Below are 16,066 nucleotides of genomic sequence, written 5' to 3'. Positions count from 1 at the left end.
AAAATACTGTGTAAGCATACCTGGATTTTTAAAAAACTTATGAAAACATCTTTAGCAGTGAACTAAGAACCAAAGGGCAAGACACAAAATCTCATCCTCACCTAACAATTAAACATCAAAAGGTTTATCAATAAAACATGAATAAAACATGTCTACCTATTTTCTTGGCTTTCCAAAGCAATAGTAAACTGTAAATGTGAATGTACAAGCTAGACTGCAAGTGCACTTCCATACTAGGCTACTGATGCAAACGACAGAAGGGGAAAATAGAAGTCTGTACAGCAGGATTATATCCTCAACCATAGATTTATTGAGGGATCTTTACTATGGTTTTCCTCTGCCTAAATGGGTCATTGAAAAACTAAAAAACAAAAGCCAGAAAATATACCAAAATAACACGGAATATTTTAAGAAAACTGTATGAAAAGGGATTCTTACATATACTTTAAAAAAAAAAAAAAAAAGGAAGAAAAAAAAAATTGCACCTGAAGTTATGCTAGGACTTGACTGACAAAATCCGTAGCTGGAGTTCTGATTCTGCGTTTGCACAGAAATCTGTGTGGAGGCAGTTGCAAAAAATCAAAGTATAATTGTGAAGCTGGGAAACTAAAAATGTGTATTTGCTACAGTACAAGCTGTTCTAAATATACTCAGTGTGTAATAAGCAGACATTTACTTTAACCCCGTTTGCAAAAATCCAGCACTCTAGAGCAATTGGGAGCTTTGTGGAGGGAAAAAAAACCCACAACATTTCTATACTGCTGCAGCACTGAATCTTACCTCTACATGGGTAAACAGAAGACACCTCAAACATCTGTATCTATTAAAAATACTATCAGGATCACATTTCATCCACCTTAAAGTTTTACACTGTCCCAGAAATCTAAGCATAAAGAAAGCAAGGATGAGAAGACCAAGGGAAAAGAGTACATGCTGATAATTATACTTCCACTCATTTTTGTTGTGATTTCACTTTAATCAACAACCTTGGGAAACTCGAGACAAAAACATGCTTATGGTCCATCTGCCATTCTTCAGCCCCCTTTTCATTATTTATATATATATGTATATTTTGTTAACAGCAAGTTTATTTGAAAGCATGTACTGAAAGAGAGGCTGAAGGTGGTCAGGTCAGTGAATGCACAGAAACCCAAGCAGTGGCTGCAGACCATGGCTTCCCTGCACTTCCCACATTTTCCTATTTCCTGGGAAACAGGAGAGAAAAGGGATGGCTACCTCTCCATAATGGGGTTGTTAGTGCATCACCCACCAGCTGCTGCTTTGAAAGGTCCGTGTGGCCCCAAGCAAGGAAAAGATCCTCCATGATGTCCCAGCTCAGAAAGGCTGGTGCAAATGCAGCTCTACTGGTGCTAAGAGAAATACCGAATTCAGCTTTCCATCCACATCTGCTGTGGGCTACGCTCAGGCTGCACACACAGACATAAGAACTGATCCTGATGCCGCACGTTGCTAGCAGATTTCCCTTCTGGACAAGGTCAAAGCACTGCTTTCAGGACCACTCTGAAAACTGCTCCTGGTTCTGCGAGCAGCTGAGCAGAACTGCCCCGCAGGCACAAGCTGCTGCTCCTTCAGGTGATGTTTCAATATCCACACAGCTGGTCTTACATGACATGTTTTGTTACTGGAAGAAGGTGTCTATCTTACTCTGTTTTCTCACCATAAAGCCAAATCCAGCTATGAGCTGATAGACGTGACATCTCTTTAATTGTGTGAGGAGGCATTTGACAGAACAGGCCTGAGGGAAATAAGGTTTGCTGTTGCTCTTCACAAAAAGATGTTTTGTAACAGACATTAACACTTGAAAAAAAAATTACTTTTTATTAAGTAAGGTTTAGTGAAGAAAGCTCTCCAACAACTGACATTTATTTTAAAAAAAAAAAAAAAAAAAAGAGAAAGACAATACAGCATACAGGAATTATAGCAAAGTCAGGACATGCTACAGAAGGGACTGGGCTAATGTACAGAAAACATCAACAGGGATTTTCATTCCTAAGGTGGATACATGAAAGGTAAGAAGAACCAGCCAGCACTGTACACCACACACAATGTAAGAACAGAACTAAAAATGCCTAAGCTCTTCCATTTGCAATAGTGTTCAGCAAAGGGAGACAGAGGGAGCACAGAAAAGGGAAAGCTCTTTCAGTGAGGGACAGCAACGCCCAGGTTGATTTACATGCTGGAACTGTTCATATTCTTGGACTCATTGCACACGGATCTTAATTTCAGCCCATTTTCAGAGAACCATAGAGTGGTTTGGGTTGGAAGGGACCTTAAAGGTCACCCCTGTAGGCCCTCTTTAGGTACTGGCAGGCCACTGTAAGGTCTCCCTGGAGCCTTCTCTTCTCCAGGCTGAACAACCCCAGCTCCCTCAGCCTGTCTTCACAGGAGAGGTGCTCCAGCCTCTGATCATCCTCGTGGTCCTCCTCTCAACCTACTCCACCAGGCCCACATTCTTCCAGTGCTGGGTGCCCCAGAGCTGAAGCAGCACTCCCGCTGGGGTCTCAGGAGAGCAGAGCAGAGGGGCAGAATCCCCTCCCTCACCCTGCTGGCCATGCTGCTTTTGATGAAGCCCAGGATACGGTTGGCTTTCAGGGCTGCAAGCACCTGTTGATGGCTCATACTGAGCTTCTTATCAACCAACACCCCCAGGTCCTTCTCAGATCTGCCCTCAACCCATTGTCCACCCAGCCTGTATTTGTGCTTGGGATTACTCTAGCCCAGGTGCAGGACCTTGCACTTGGCCTTGTTGAACCTCATGAGGTTCCCACAGGTCCACTTCTCAAACCTGTCCAGGTCCCTCTGGATGGCATCCCTTCCCTCCAGCACGTCGACCACACCACACAGCCTGGTGTCATCATCTCCAGTGGAGATCTTTTCTCCTTGTTGACTTATGCTCAATTTACATCGACATACTTTTTCAGACTCCCTTCCACCCTCAGCAAATGAACACAGTTTCTTTCCACAAATATGTAACCATAAAACAATGCAAGGAAATGGAATCCCAAATCAATTAAAACTGTATTAAGTTTCCAGTCAACTCTATTGATATATTTGCTATACATAAGACATAAGGAACAAGTTAAGGAACAAGATGTCAAATGGTATGTGGGATCAAAAGTACAAAAGGACTGTGCTTCACTCAAAGAAGAACATGGGCAACAAGAAAAAAGGTCACAAAATTAGAATTAATAATGCCAATATAGCATTACCCAACGGTAAGTATGAAAACATCTGAACTTATCATCATCATAGTAAAAAGATCACTTTAGCAGACACCATTTGGGTGTAGAGAAGTGTAGAAAAGTGATAAGGATCCAAGAATTGGGATTTGCTACAATATTACAGAAAGTAATACAGCAAATCCCAACAAGTCCCAATCAAAGATAAAGAGAGAAACAGCTTTCTCCCTCACAGTTTAACCTCAGTACAGCTTGGGTGGAAAGGAGAAAGTTGACGAAGGTGAGGATGCTCCTCTCTACCTTGTTGTCTTTAAAAGCTCCTGACTCCAAGCAGGTAGGAGGCTGGCAAGCAGCTCTTCTTCAAGCACAGAACTGGAGTTGTGGCAGGGCTGCCTCACTGCCACGCTCAGCCTAATTAATTCTGGAGCACGCTATCTACAAGCACGTACTGGGAGATGTTTGCTAAAAGGCCTAAGAAATGATCGCAGACTCTGGTAGCATCATGTTGAAATTAGAGGTATTTTTTTTTAAAGTATTTCCATTCTTAAACACGACTGCAGAACACGATGTACTCTGCACCACTAAAAGTCCTCAAGCCAAGATTGAAACCTCATGTCTTCTCGAGATATTCTTCAGTTTCCTCACAAGTTATTGAGTCCACCTGTAAGACTTAAACACATGTGGCTCAGTTGATGTAAGAGGTCAGATTAGCTCATCATAACCTTTCCTTCTGGCTAAAAGGGCACATATACACTCAAAATGTGCAGCTCCAGAGGAGATCAAGCCAGGGTTTGACCTTACATTCTTGTTTAAATGAGTGACTGGAATATCAGAAACCGGGTAAAATGCAGCTACTCACCAAGTCTGAATTCACACTAGAAGTCTATTAATACTGTGTAAGTATTACGCTGAAACAACACCCAAGTTTTAATTTTGACACGTCTGACTTGCTTACATAGATGAGAAACATTCTGCTTCCACATTTCCATTAATGTTAGCACAAACACACACAAAAACTCTTCTAACCTAGCAACTCTCTTTGGTCGCTCTCCCTCATCACGCAGAGCATCACAAGCAGTGTTCTGCACCAACATCTGTCAGGGCACTGTTTCTTATTTCAGCTTCCCCAGTCATCCTTTTCCATTAGCCCAACATGCTTCTGCCTATTCTCACCTCAATAAAAGCACTGTCATTCTTTCTGCACAGACTCCAAGGAAAAGGACTTGTCTGTGATCTGAAATGGAAAGCCATCTGTGCAGAATTCAGCAGGACTGGGAAGTCTGCAGGCAAGATGTGGACCAACTCACTGAGCAGGGAACCAGACAACTGCAAAGAGAGCTGGCACAGCACTCCGGATCAAAGCAACCCTCTTGCCAGACCTCCTTCACAGCACGCTGCATCTCTCTCCTAGGAAAATACAATCAGCATTTGGCATACCTACTCAAGGGTTAGGGTAAGAAGGAAAGTCAGAGAAGCTGATAAGTACTAAGCAGGTAGTCCTATTGCATTCAGTCTGATCAGTGAGAACATGGTCAGCCTCGAGACAAAAAAAATATTTTCTAAAAACAGCTTTCATCCTCGGAGTTGAACATACTGGGCTTACAGTTATATTCTGCAGAAGCGCAGGCTTACCAATCCAAGTAGCAGTTACTGTATTCCTTTGTCTAGTAACACCTAAGGTGGACCATGAAGCCAAGAAAAATAATTGTTAACACTAATCAACAAAGTCTTCTTGGATTCGACAGGCTGACCTGGTATGCAGAGCTACTGAATAAAGCTCCTGAAACCGGAGAGTTGTGCTGAGCCTACCTCCCACCGTGCTAAAGGAGAAAAAAAAATTTGCTAGCTGATAGAGACAGCGAATCTCAAGCTCAAACTATTCTCGTCCATCTTCAGCCTGTCACAATTACAAATCTCTGGACAATTCCCAGTCCAGCTTCTGCACCATGGTAAGTGGAAGCCTCACTTCCCCAAGTGCATCAAAGCCAGCAGATCTACTTTATTGGGCAATTACTTGCTACCTTTGATCCTACCTTCAAAGTCCCAAAGCTACTGCAGCTGGCTTGTTTGTAAGCTGGTTCTTGCACAAGGACATTCCCAATAAATGATAGTGTTTTTATATACAAACTGATCAGGGGACCAACATACAATTACATACACCCAGGAAAGTGCTCGTCACCTTGCAAATACAGAACTCATCCAGTTCCTCAAATGCTTCCAAATAGGCCCAGAAACAAAGGTGGGAGTAGTAAATACCTTACGGAAAATTAGTACAAGAATTTCAAAGAATAGGTAATTATTTCTTCGTTAAAAGGCATCCAGACTGTGTACTTCTACAGATTTCTTAATTAAAGGCCTGAAAAACAGATGGACCATACAGCTGGCCCAATATTAAGGTAAAAATAGCTAGGCACAGCCACTGCTCAGCAAAAACGTTTAGCAAAAGGGACAAGCATCACACTGCAACCTGTACCATCCGCTTCAAAATTTAAGCACATACTAGACGATACACTTAGGAACAAACCGGACTATAAGCTGGTAGGCAGCCTTCGGACTAGGACAACGAAGCAATTGCTGTAATTCCTGTGATACAAGGTGAAGCACTATGCTACAGCAAGAAACTGAAGCTGAAAACAACTCTGAATAAATGAAATCTCTCTTCAACTTTTCATGTTGCTAGGAGGGAAAGGTCAGCTCTTCCATCATTTTCGCCACCTACCATAAAGTGCTCATCAGTCCATCTTCTTCCTCAAAGCAGTATCCTGAATTGTCTCATACCTCTTCTACAACACGTTTTTACTGGGAGGATCTTCAGTATTGCAATCCAAAGATCCACAAGCAAGCTGTTTTCTTATGGCATTACGTACTATTAACATATCTCACTGACTCTTAAACTAGAGATCACCGCTCACTTGAACAAATGCAGTAATTGCACATGAGATATATTGCAGGTTCTTCAACAAAAACAATCCATTTGTTTCCAAATGATAGTGGTCAAGTGACCTTTTCATCAACTCCTGTTCATTTTTCAAAAATCCCCCTCTCCTGCTCACCACATGTGAATGATATACAATGGATGCTAATACTGTGACTGCTTCCCTTTCGCTTCCTTACACCTTTCAGAACGGGAGGCACATCCAAGCATCACAAATATCAGCCTGATAACACATCTTTGGCAACTCCCTCAGTCCAGTTTATAGACTTTACCTTTTGGTTCTCCCAGGGCTTGTTGACTTACAACAGTGCTATTGCACAACCAGTGCACTGACCATAAGCTCAGGATGACACCACCCTCACCTTCAGCTTCCAGCAGCAGCTATCCCATTTCCTAGAGGCAAAGCTCATGCTTATGGGCTTGTGTTGATCAGGTAAAGAGGCATTTAACCCAAAGACAAAAAGGGTAGCAAAATTCTCCAGTGTAACAGCAAGACCAAAAACAAGTTCTTGGAAGCAGCAGAAAAACAGACACCAATACCACTCAATAATCAACAAGGAGAAGTGGCAGACTATTATGGCAACACGAATTTTACCCAGCCCTCGGCCCTCTATGTTTTGCCAGAGAACAAGGGCACCCACAGACACCCCAAACAGTGTTTCGAGAGGTTTCTCCTGGATTTTCTCTCCCAACTGTCAGTGTTGCGGAGGTTATGCCGTGACACCAGGTCTCTGTGAGGTGCCAGAACTGTTTTACAGCACCAAACGAGAACCTGCTGCTCTCTGAAGAAAACAAACCCACAGGGACAGCAGCGCCATAGAGGGGTGTCAACACAAAATGCTCTGATTTTAGCTATCCTGTAATTCCGTGATTATAAAGAAATAAGAAAGCATTATATGGATGCGGCTATAAAGTTACAGAAAGGTCAAGCTGAAGGTGTTGTGAGAGTAGCTGCTGTTATTTGTGCCTTCACACTCGTGAGTACCTGCAAGAGGCGATGAGCTGGAGAACAGTTCCTATACATTTCATGCCTTGACTAATAATTGTGTGACAGGAATTATGCAGGAATAACTGACAGGTAAATGTATTTTGTTTCAGTGTTGTGTTTTCTTCTTTGAACACAGAAGTTCACTTTCCAAGCTCCTATTTATAACCACATCCATCTATTCAACTCTATTCAAAATGCTACACCTCAGTAGCTCGGAGAGCTGGGAAGGGTGTGGGAGTGGGCATGAATCCCTGTGTATGCATGGATCCAGTTCTACACTCTGTAAAAGAACAAAAGACAACTGCGTAATGGAAACAGACAGCATCACACGCACAAAGCAAACTTATGGAAGGCTATAAAGGATGGGAGTCAAAGAAAACCTTCAGTCCTGTAGTCAGGAACCTTTCCTCATAGCTAAGAAAAATAGCATCAGCCTTCCAACAGGTACTTGGGCAAATAATAACACCGTGCTACTGAAATATGAGAAGGAAAAAGAAAACAAGAATCTTCAGTATTAACCATAACCAAACTGTTGCTGCTTAAATATTGGCAGATTACACGGCTGCTACAGGCTACGGTGGGAATGTGACCTTCCTTCTTGATACGGGCCTGCACAGAGGGCTCCAGCCAACAAAAAGCGTACTTGGAAATAATTTTCAGGTTCACGTGTGAATATCAAACGATCTAAATCAGTCACGTAAGGCAGATACTGTATTACCAAAGGTTGATCCACTAGTGGCTTGCAGCAACTTGGCCAAAATTATCAAAGAGTTCACAATAACTTTACAAAATCTGTAATAGTTGTAAGGTACCTGACAACAACTCAGAACCTCTCATTTCTCCTTAAGGAACTGGGGAAACATTTCTAGCATTTTAATCCATTTTAATTAGAATCAATTCTGATTTTAGCTTGCATGATTTGGCTTCTCCTCAGCGAGTCTCTGTTATTACATATATTTGCATAAAGCAACAGCTGTTCCATTAAAACATTACATTTACTTGTGCTGCACAGTCACATCACAGTATTTTTATGAGATCATTTGGTTGCTGTGGAAATCATGATGATGTCAAACCGAGTACTCTGATTTAAAGTCAGGAAACAAAATAAAAGAAAAAAAAAAAAAAACAAACTAAAATTACTTTCACACAGGCATCTTTAGCAGAGAGAAAAAAATAATCAAATCATTTTGATTTGTCGAGAAAAGGATTTACTTTTTCTTTAACACTGCAGTTAAACTAAAATCTAAAAATACAAGATGAAACATGGAAGGGAATGCAATGATGCGGTTCCCTTCTACCACTGCCTGACGTGAACGTGGTAAAACTCCCAAATAACCTTTCTGGCCAGTTGATCCAGGCCTTAGAAAAGCAAAAACTGATGCTCTGCCTCATGAAAATAGTGGATGATCAAACTGTGGTTACTCCTCACAGCTTTCACAAACTATGCCAGCCCAAGAAGCCTTCAAACAGTGAACAGAATAGCCAGGAGACCTTACACTAGTTTTTATTGTAGATTCATTTGTTCATCAGGATATGACTTTATTTAATTAAACTCTGGTTCACACACAGCACAAAGCAACCCCATGCTTTCTAAGCCATACAAGAACTGTAGACAGCAATTGTGTATAAAACTGTCTAAAACAGAAAATAATGCATTTGAAAGTCTTGTTCTCCATACTATGCTGTTTCCATCATTTTTCAGAAGTTCAGTTCCCTCTCCTCCTCCTTCCCTCCCCACACATCCGCAAGAAATAGGGAAAAAGCTGTTTTACCATCCTTGTCAATGGCATATAAAACAAGGAACCATTAATTGCTACATTAATTATGCAGTATTTGAGTTGAACGGTTACACACTTCAGAATCATGTCTTCTGGTTTGGGTTACTCATCACCAAAATACTGAATCTACAGGAGCATCAAAAGAGGTTAGGGTTACTCTCATTTTCTTTACTGTGAGAGGAAAGGAGAAGTCCCAAACTTCTGCAGTACAGCATCCGAAAGCAGGAAGGACCGCACCCACTGCTTCCCACCAGTCAATCTTGAGAGAAAAGATGCAGATCAAGAGATTCAGGCGTGTGAATGGAGTTAAAAGCAACTGCAGAAAGTTTGTTGTTGCCATGTTTTTCTTCCTTTTGTACAGCATCAACATGGGACTAATTCATGATCTTCACAAAGTAGCTTCCAGTTAGACTGACACACAATGGCAAGCAGCGTTAGACAGGTGAAGTGACAGGGAGGAGGAAGGCTGACTTGATGTCAGTGACAAAAACTATTTTAATGGAAATGCGAAATTATTCAAAAATTTCTTCCCCTAAACACGTGAAGATTTCTCTAGTCAGATTCAGCCTGCACAATGGGCTGGGAGCAGGAATCAGCCAGACACGGTATTTTTACATACCGCTTTTTTTCCTAATGGCTTTTCAGACTCAGTGCCTTGCTTAAAGGTTTCTTCTGCCAAAGATCTGTTAAATCAGTGATGTTCCACCAAGCAGGAGTTGTCAAACATGATAAAGCCTTATAAGCACAGAGCACGTGACCAAGAGGTTTTAGTAGCCAGGGATTCGGAGAAGAGTAGACCTGGGTCATGTTTGCAAGGCACAGAAAGATGACTACACCAACAAATGGCCTGCTGTTTGCTCAGCGATGTTAATTTTCAGACCTATTTTCTTCTGTCCCCAAATTAGACCTAGGTAACAGGTCGTGCGATGGATGGATGAGACAGGAAAGTCACGGAGCAAGGGACAGATGATAACGCTCGGCTGCTGCTGCACAACCTGCCTCTCAATTAGCTCCTTCAGGAGGGAGCCTCCTGCCCTGCTGCTGAGAGCAGGCAAATCCCAGCCCCTCTCCTGCTCTGTAACATCACACACCCGTCCAGAGACTCAGCTAAGAAGCTGCCACAGCACAACTACACAGAAATGGAAAGAAATAATAAGGCAGAAGACCTCATATTCTCATTTTTCAGTGCAGGAGGCCTGAGGGGGCTGCACTATGCACATACATGCACATTGTACATATTTATATGCACACTCGGATTTGGAGGCCTACGTTGCACTATGCACACGTCTGAGTGCAGACCTCCCAGCCAGGGTGGCTTGCACAGACACGGAATTTGTGTGTCGTGATCCTGCTGATGGCTTTTGCTGTTTTGGAGATGTTACCTGCATTTTGATTAACTGCAAAGCTCTCAGTCTTTGATGAAAGATGCAGTCAGATGCAGCTCAAGCTACTCCAACACTGAATAATTTGCTCTAATTTATTCCTTACAAGAATTATTCTACTTTACTGCTTTACTTAGATTAAATGGGCACATTTGCTAACTTCCCAGAATTAAATATCCATTGACTGGAAAAAAAAATGAAAAAAGAAAAAAAAAAACCCTGACGGTTCTATTGGCTGAGAGAGTTCAGAGAAGTTGGGATAAAACCCAGCAACTTAAATATGAAGACAATTACAATTTCTTCCTCCTACTGGCGGGATGATTGGCATTTGGCTCAGGATCATCCTCGTGAAAGCATCCTCCGCTGTTGACTAAGTGCACTTTCAGGCAGTATGCAAACACTATCAGGAAGAAGGTAGAAAAATGTGTGCCCTTCCGTGACTCCATATTCTCAGATCTATAGATATTTTTTCCCAGTGTGCAATGCCAGAAAGAAAAACAAAAGAACAGAGCGTGCTAGATGTTGTTCTCTCCTCGTCTCCTTGCAAAGCCGGCACTAAAAAAAGACTCCAACCTGCCAAGGAGCCTTCTTTGAACCTTCTATTTTGTGAGGAGTTTAAACTTATTCTCTCAGATGGAAATGAAGCTCGGTTCCAGGAAAGAACATTTTAAAATCTTCAGTGAATAAAGATCAGGTAACAGTCAGCTGCAGAAACTGAATTATGTGAAAAGATAAATATAAAATTGAGCACAAAGCTGGAAAAATCAGTGTTCAACAGAATTTTACACAACAAATCTGAACTCCACCTCATCAGTTTCTTATGGGTTTTAACTTATGAAGTGTCAACATCATTACAGTGTCAGAAATGGGGGGGAAGAATAATTTGTATTGGGGAAATAAATTGAATTCAAATACAACATATCACTATTCTCATCCTTCTAGACTTTTCAATTTAAGATAAATCTGTTCAGCTGTATCAGAAAAATTCAGCCTTTGATACCCCATTCCCTCCCTCCGCAGCTTCACAACTGCTCTGCGATATTATGCTTTACATTTCCTCAGTGGCTGTATATCTCTACAGCCAATGCTTTAATACACCAGGACACTAATATAGATGCTTCCGAAGGAGGAGGAAGAAAAAACATCAGCTACCTACTTATAAGGCTGGCAAACAACGATGGTCATCCAGCCACACAGCACCTTCTTCTGTGCTCTAGCTTTGGACTGATGGCTGCTCCTTACAATTCTTCGATTGCCTTAATCGTAAAGGACATCAAAATCATGGTTGTACAAAGCGCATATAATACTGTTCTGGTATGTCCCCATAACTGCAAAAATAGCCTTTAAAAGCCTTTAAGTTTTTATATTGATATATATATATATTTATAAACTAGATTTATAAACTAGATGTTAAGAGTTTGAGTGTATAATACTTTCACATGGACTAATTTACAGTTGGACCTAAAGATTGAAAAAATATATTTAAATAAATTTCTTATTAAGAGGTATCTTCTTAATATTTTTGTTTTGAATGGAAGACCAACCAATAGTTCTAGAGGTAACTATGGTTCTAGAATTATTGCTGCTGGTTTACCCAAACCTACCCCACAGCAGGTTGGTTTACCTGTGCTCTGGCACCTTTGGGACAATGACGTACACTGGTTAAAAAGCATTTAATGTGCTTCAAAAAGGTCACTTTTTCAGCGACTCATCTTCAATTTACACTGTACTGCTTGCCTCCCTGCTTACCTGATACCGGCTTTGCTGGTACTTCTCAGAGAGCCACCATTTAGAGCAGAGGTGCTGGAGCAGCGCAGCCTTTATCTGCGCTCAGTGAAGCACCGCACTTCAAAAAGCAGATGATCCTACATGCCTCAGTGAAGACGGGCATACCTCTGTGTGCTTCCCTCCACAATACAGCAGAATTAACTAAACTATGCAGTAAGATGCAGTGTTAACAGCTTTTTTTTTTTTTTCTTCTATTTTCTCCTAGTGTTAACCAGAGTAGTAATTCAAACAGTACTCAAATGGCTGAGAAGTCTTCAAGCCTGTCATAAGGACAGCTTGTGGAGCAAGAAGTAACACTTTCAAGGGTGGTTATCTGTCCTGTTCGTTGCCATCAGAGCCACCTGGACCATTAACAGCAAGAATGTTGAAAATTTGGAAAGGCCTAGGAGATGAGATAGGCTCATACAAAAATCTACAGCTACTGAAAATGAGAGGCTATTTTGGCACTGCTTGGTCGAGAGCTTGGGTGAGAACCAAAACTGTCTCACCTTCTCAGCTTCCACAGCTAACATTTTGGTGCAAAAGCAATCAGAAGTCACAGATCCTGCCCCCCCTTCCCCCCCAAAAACAAACAAACAAACAAAAAAACATACATCTAAGTTGAGTAAACTCAACTGCTTGACGAGGAGAGCAGGCTGTCAGGCACTAGAAAGGCTGCTGCGGGGACAGAAGCTTTCTAACTACGATATGATAAAAAAAAAAAAGCTACAATAACAAAACCTGGAGATCTAAAACCAGCCAAAACCAGAAAGCAAATAGATAGAAGTACCTAAAGAGAATCCAAGAGACAGCTAGCAATAATGCCTATGTAAATATCAGCTGGTACAAGCAAAAAGGTTTATATTGCCAGCCTGATGATTCAGAGCTCTAAACACCATGGACAGGGCTGTGCCTCCCATCCCATAACAACTCCCAGCACAAACTCCCAGAGGGACACACACCTCCCCTCCCTTCAGCCCTGGTCCAAAGTTTTTGAGATTGGGGCTCCTGTGGAAGGGATGAACAAAGCAAATAGTTATGCTAACACGGGGGTGGCAGGGAGTGGGACCAAGGGTATGTGGAGTGCACTGTCATAAAGGCAGCAGTAACCTAAAACCCAGTCTCATTGTAACTAGATTTTTAATTTTTACCTTTATATGTTTTATTATGGATAATTCAGAACAGGTCACAGTGCCTACCAATTTGAAGGTGTATCAGTACTTCAACAACTACCAAGCTAAAGGAAAAAAAAAAAAAAAGTTTATTTTATCACGTTCATTGTTTCATCATCCTCACTGCTGGGCTACCTTCCCTTTTTTCTCCCACATTTCTAAAAGGAGAAAAAAAGAGAGCTGGGATTTCACCACTCCTCATACCTACTGGCTACGACTGCAGTCGTCTTCTGTGTGGTATTTCCCTCTGTGTTGAGCTAGAGCTGATCAGCACTGTCAGAAAAATGTGTAGGAACCCGCCAGGCTAATCAAGGGAAATGCAGCTGTAAACTTGCCTAAAAGGCAGTAGTTATTCCTTCCACAGCAAAGTCACTTCACATTCGAATATATAAATAAGCCAACCAGAGAGACATCCTTAAAAACAAAACAAAAAAAACTCAACAAGGGCAGTCTTGTTTTTTATTTTTGCTTCTGTGGAAAATTCACGTCAAAATTTTCCTATTCAACATGTTCCTGTGAGTGCAGTTACTGGGCTACAGAGAGAAAAACGGACAAAAGACTTCCAAAGAAGCTAATATAAATGTTTAAATGGAAAGTTTCTTGGTGTTTCAGTTCCATTTTTTTTACTTTTGCTCTTCTAAAGATTAAGTCTGGTTATTACCCACTGGCATTCAGCTAAATGCTAGGGACATGAGCTGAGCAACTAGTTTTGTGACAGCCTCAGCTTTGTCCATGCAGAACTTACCATTACATCCTCGGGGCTACGTTCTTGCCCTGTGCATCGCACGTTAAGGGAAAAAAGCCCTGGCACCTGTACAGTTACCTCATCAGGGCTGTCAACAAATGAATTGCCTGATCCACAGAAAACAGGACAGACCTAATTTTGGTTTAAAAAAAAATAAAAAAATAAAAATCCTTCTCATTTCTGTGCTGTTTTACTGTGAGCTGTATTAGGGAGCAGATCTGACCTAAAGCAAACTGAACAAAAACCACCACCAACCAAACAGGTACATGCTTTGTGCCAAGGCAGCTATTCACCCCAGCACCATTACATTACCCACGTTGTGCTACTAAGCGCTTAGTAATAATATCCTAGTTGAACAGCAGCTTCAGGGTTAGGCTGGCTCGTAAAACACCGTGGCCTGGAGGCTCGGGAAGCACAGAGGAGCCTCAGCAAGCCGAGGGGCACCTCCCCACTGGCAGAAGGGCCACTGCGGGTTCAGTGCCGGCATCAGCGCGGAGGCACTGCCAGGCGACAAACCGGGCCCCGAGGCCTGGGCCAGCTTAGCTGAGGTCTCCAAAAACAAACTGACAACCTCCTATACTGCATGGCAGTGATGACCCTAAGATGATTTTTAAAATGTTTTTGAGAGGTTTGGCTGTCTGGCCAGAGAAGCCTGCCCACCTCAGTGCTCTCTCCCCAAATCAAATGCTTGTTGACTATTTGCAAAATCCACGGTGCTCAGCCCCCGAGGGCCAGGCCCATTAGCACACTCCGCTACCGGTCAGAGCATGATGCAAAACACGGTCCATCCACGAGCCAAAATGCGGTTTTAAGAGCTTCAGGATTGCCAAAGCCCCAGGAGCGTGCAGAGCCGGCAGCGCCACAGCGCAGGGGCGGCCATGTCAGGAGCCAGCCAGGAGCCGCACACAGGGCACGTCCCGCCGGCGCTGCCAAAACCGAGCCAAGCACCACACACAGCAGTCCCCCAAAAGCGTGGCAGGCCCAGGCACCAGGCATGCAAAATGCAGAAGCTTGGTGGCACCGGAGAACCGAACCTCCCCTCCCAGACGGGTGCCCCCACTGCCAGCAGCTGAGCGGGTCCTGGCCCTCATGTGGCTAACCAGGCAGCAGCCCTGCCTCAGACGGAGATGTAAGGCTTGCTGCTTGAAGATCTTCCTCCGAGGTCCTTATCTTGTTATTCCCCCCCCGCTAGCTGAGATGCCCACTGCTCAGCACGCTGCCTGCTGCTGATACCTGGTCCTGAACGCCTCCGATAGGTTTCCTAATTCTCCTGCCAAAGCCAAATGGCTAACAGTGAGGCGTGGAGGTCTTGATCTAGAGAAGACCAAAAGGCATTCTGTGCCTCAGTTCCAGGCTCTGGTTTTCACAGGCCCTAGAGGTGAGCCCGTGAGCAAGGCAGAGCTGCAGGGAGACCCCAAGAATGAGCCAGCAAGGGAGCAGTCCTCACGGGGCGCCTCAGGCTGTGGGACACCAAAACCATGGCTCCAGCAGCTGAGCTGAGGCACCTCACAAGTATCCAGCAAGAGGAGTTTGTCGTCGTCAGCCTTGTGACAAGCTCTATTTCTCCTCTTTCTTCTCTAAATGTATGTAGTTTGCTGTACATGTGTGCACACCTCCATTCTCTCAAATGTTTCTTTTTTTTCTCCCCCTCTCTCTAAAGAGAAAGAAAAATGCCAACAACCCACTCCCTATGAGCAATTTCATCCTTTAACACACTGGGTTTTGTGCAGGCCGAGTAACATTTTTGGTAAAGAATATAATTGCAATTGCACGTTTCTAAGGTATGGTAAATAGCATGAAATTATTTTAAAATGTTATGAAAAATGCATTTGCAGTGTTCCTTTAAGTGTTTTAACAAAGCTTCGGTTGAAATTGCTTTATTCCAAAGCAATCGAAGATAGAGTATTTTTATAAGGACCTCTTTATCTCCCTACAAATGCCTGAGATACAGATACTTTCCAGAAAGGGAATGCACCAGAAATTATGCAACCTTACATCTTACTAGCTACAGTTATCTAGCACCACAAAACATCGGCTGCTACGTTTCTGAAGGCTGTGCAGCAGCTCAAAGCAAAACAGCGTTATCACAGAAGTGCCCG

At 42.7% G+C, this 16,066-nt stretch overlaps 1 protein-coding gene across 3 annotated transcripts in view; it reads right to left on the bottom strand.

The window, feature by feature from the left end:
* The window catches only part of SLC25A13 (solute carrier family 25 member 13), a 97,794-nt gene that overhangs the window by 75,898 nt on the left and 5,830 nt on the right, over nt 1-16,066 (bottom strand). The window lies entirely within an intron of this gene.

Source organism: Anas platyrhynchos, chromosome 2 (assembly GCF_047663525.1).
Source record: "Anas platyrhynchos isolate ZD024472 breed Pekin duck chromosome 2, IASCAAS_PekinDuck_T2T, whole genome shotgun sequence".
Classification (NCBI taxonomy): domain Eukaryota; kingdom Metazoa; phylum Chordata; class Aves; order Anseriformes; family Anatidae; genus Anas; species Anas platyrhynchos.
The sequence above is the reverse complement of the archived record's forward strand: the minus strand, read 5'-3'. Positions and strand labels throughout refer to the sequence as shown.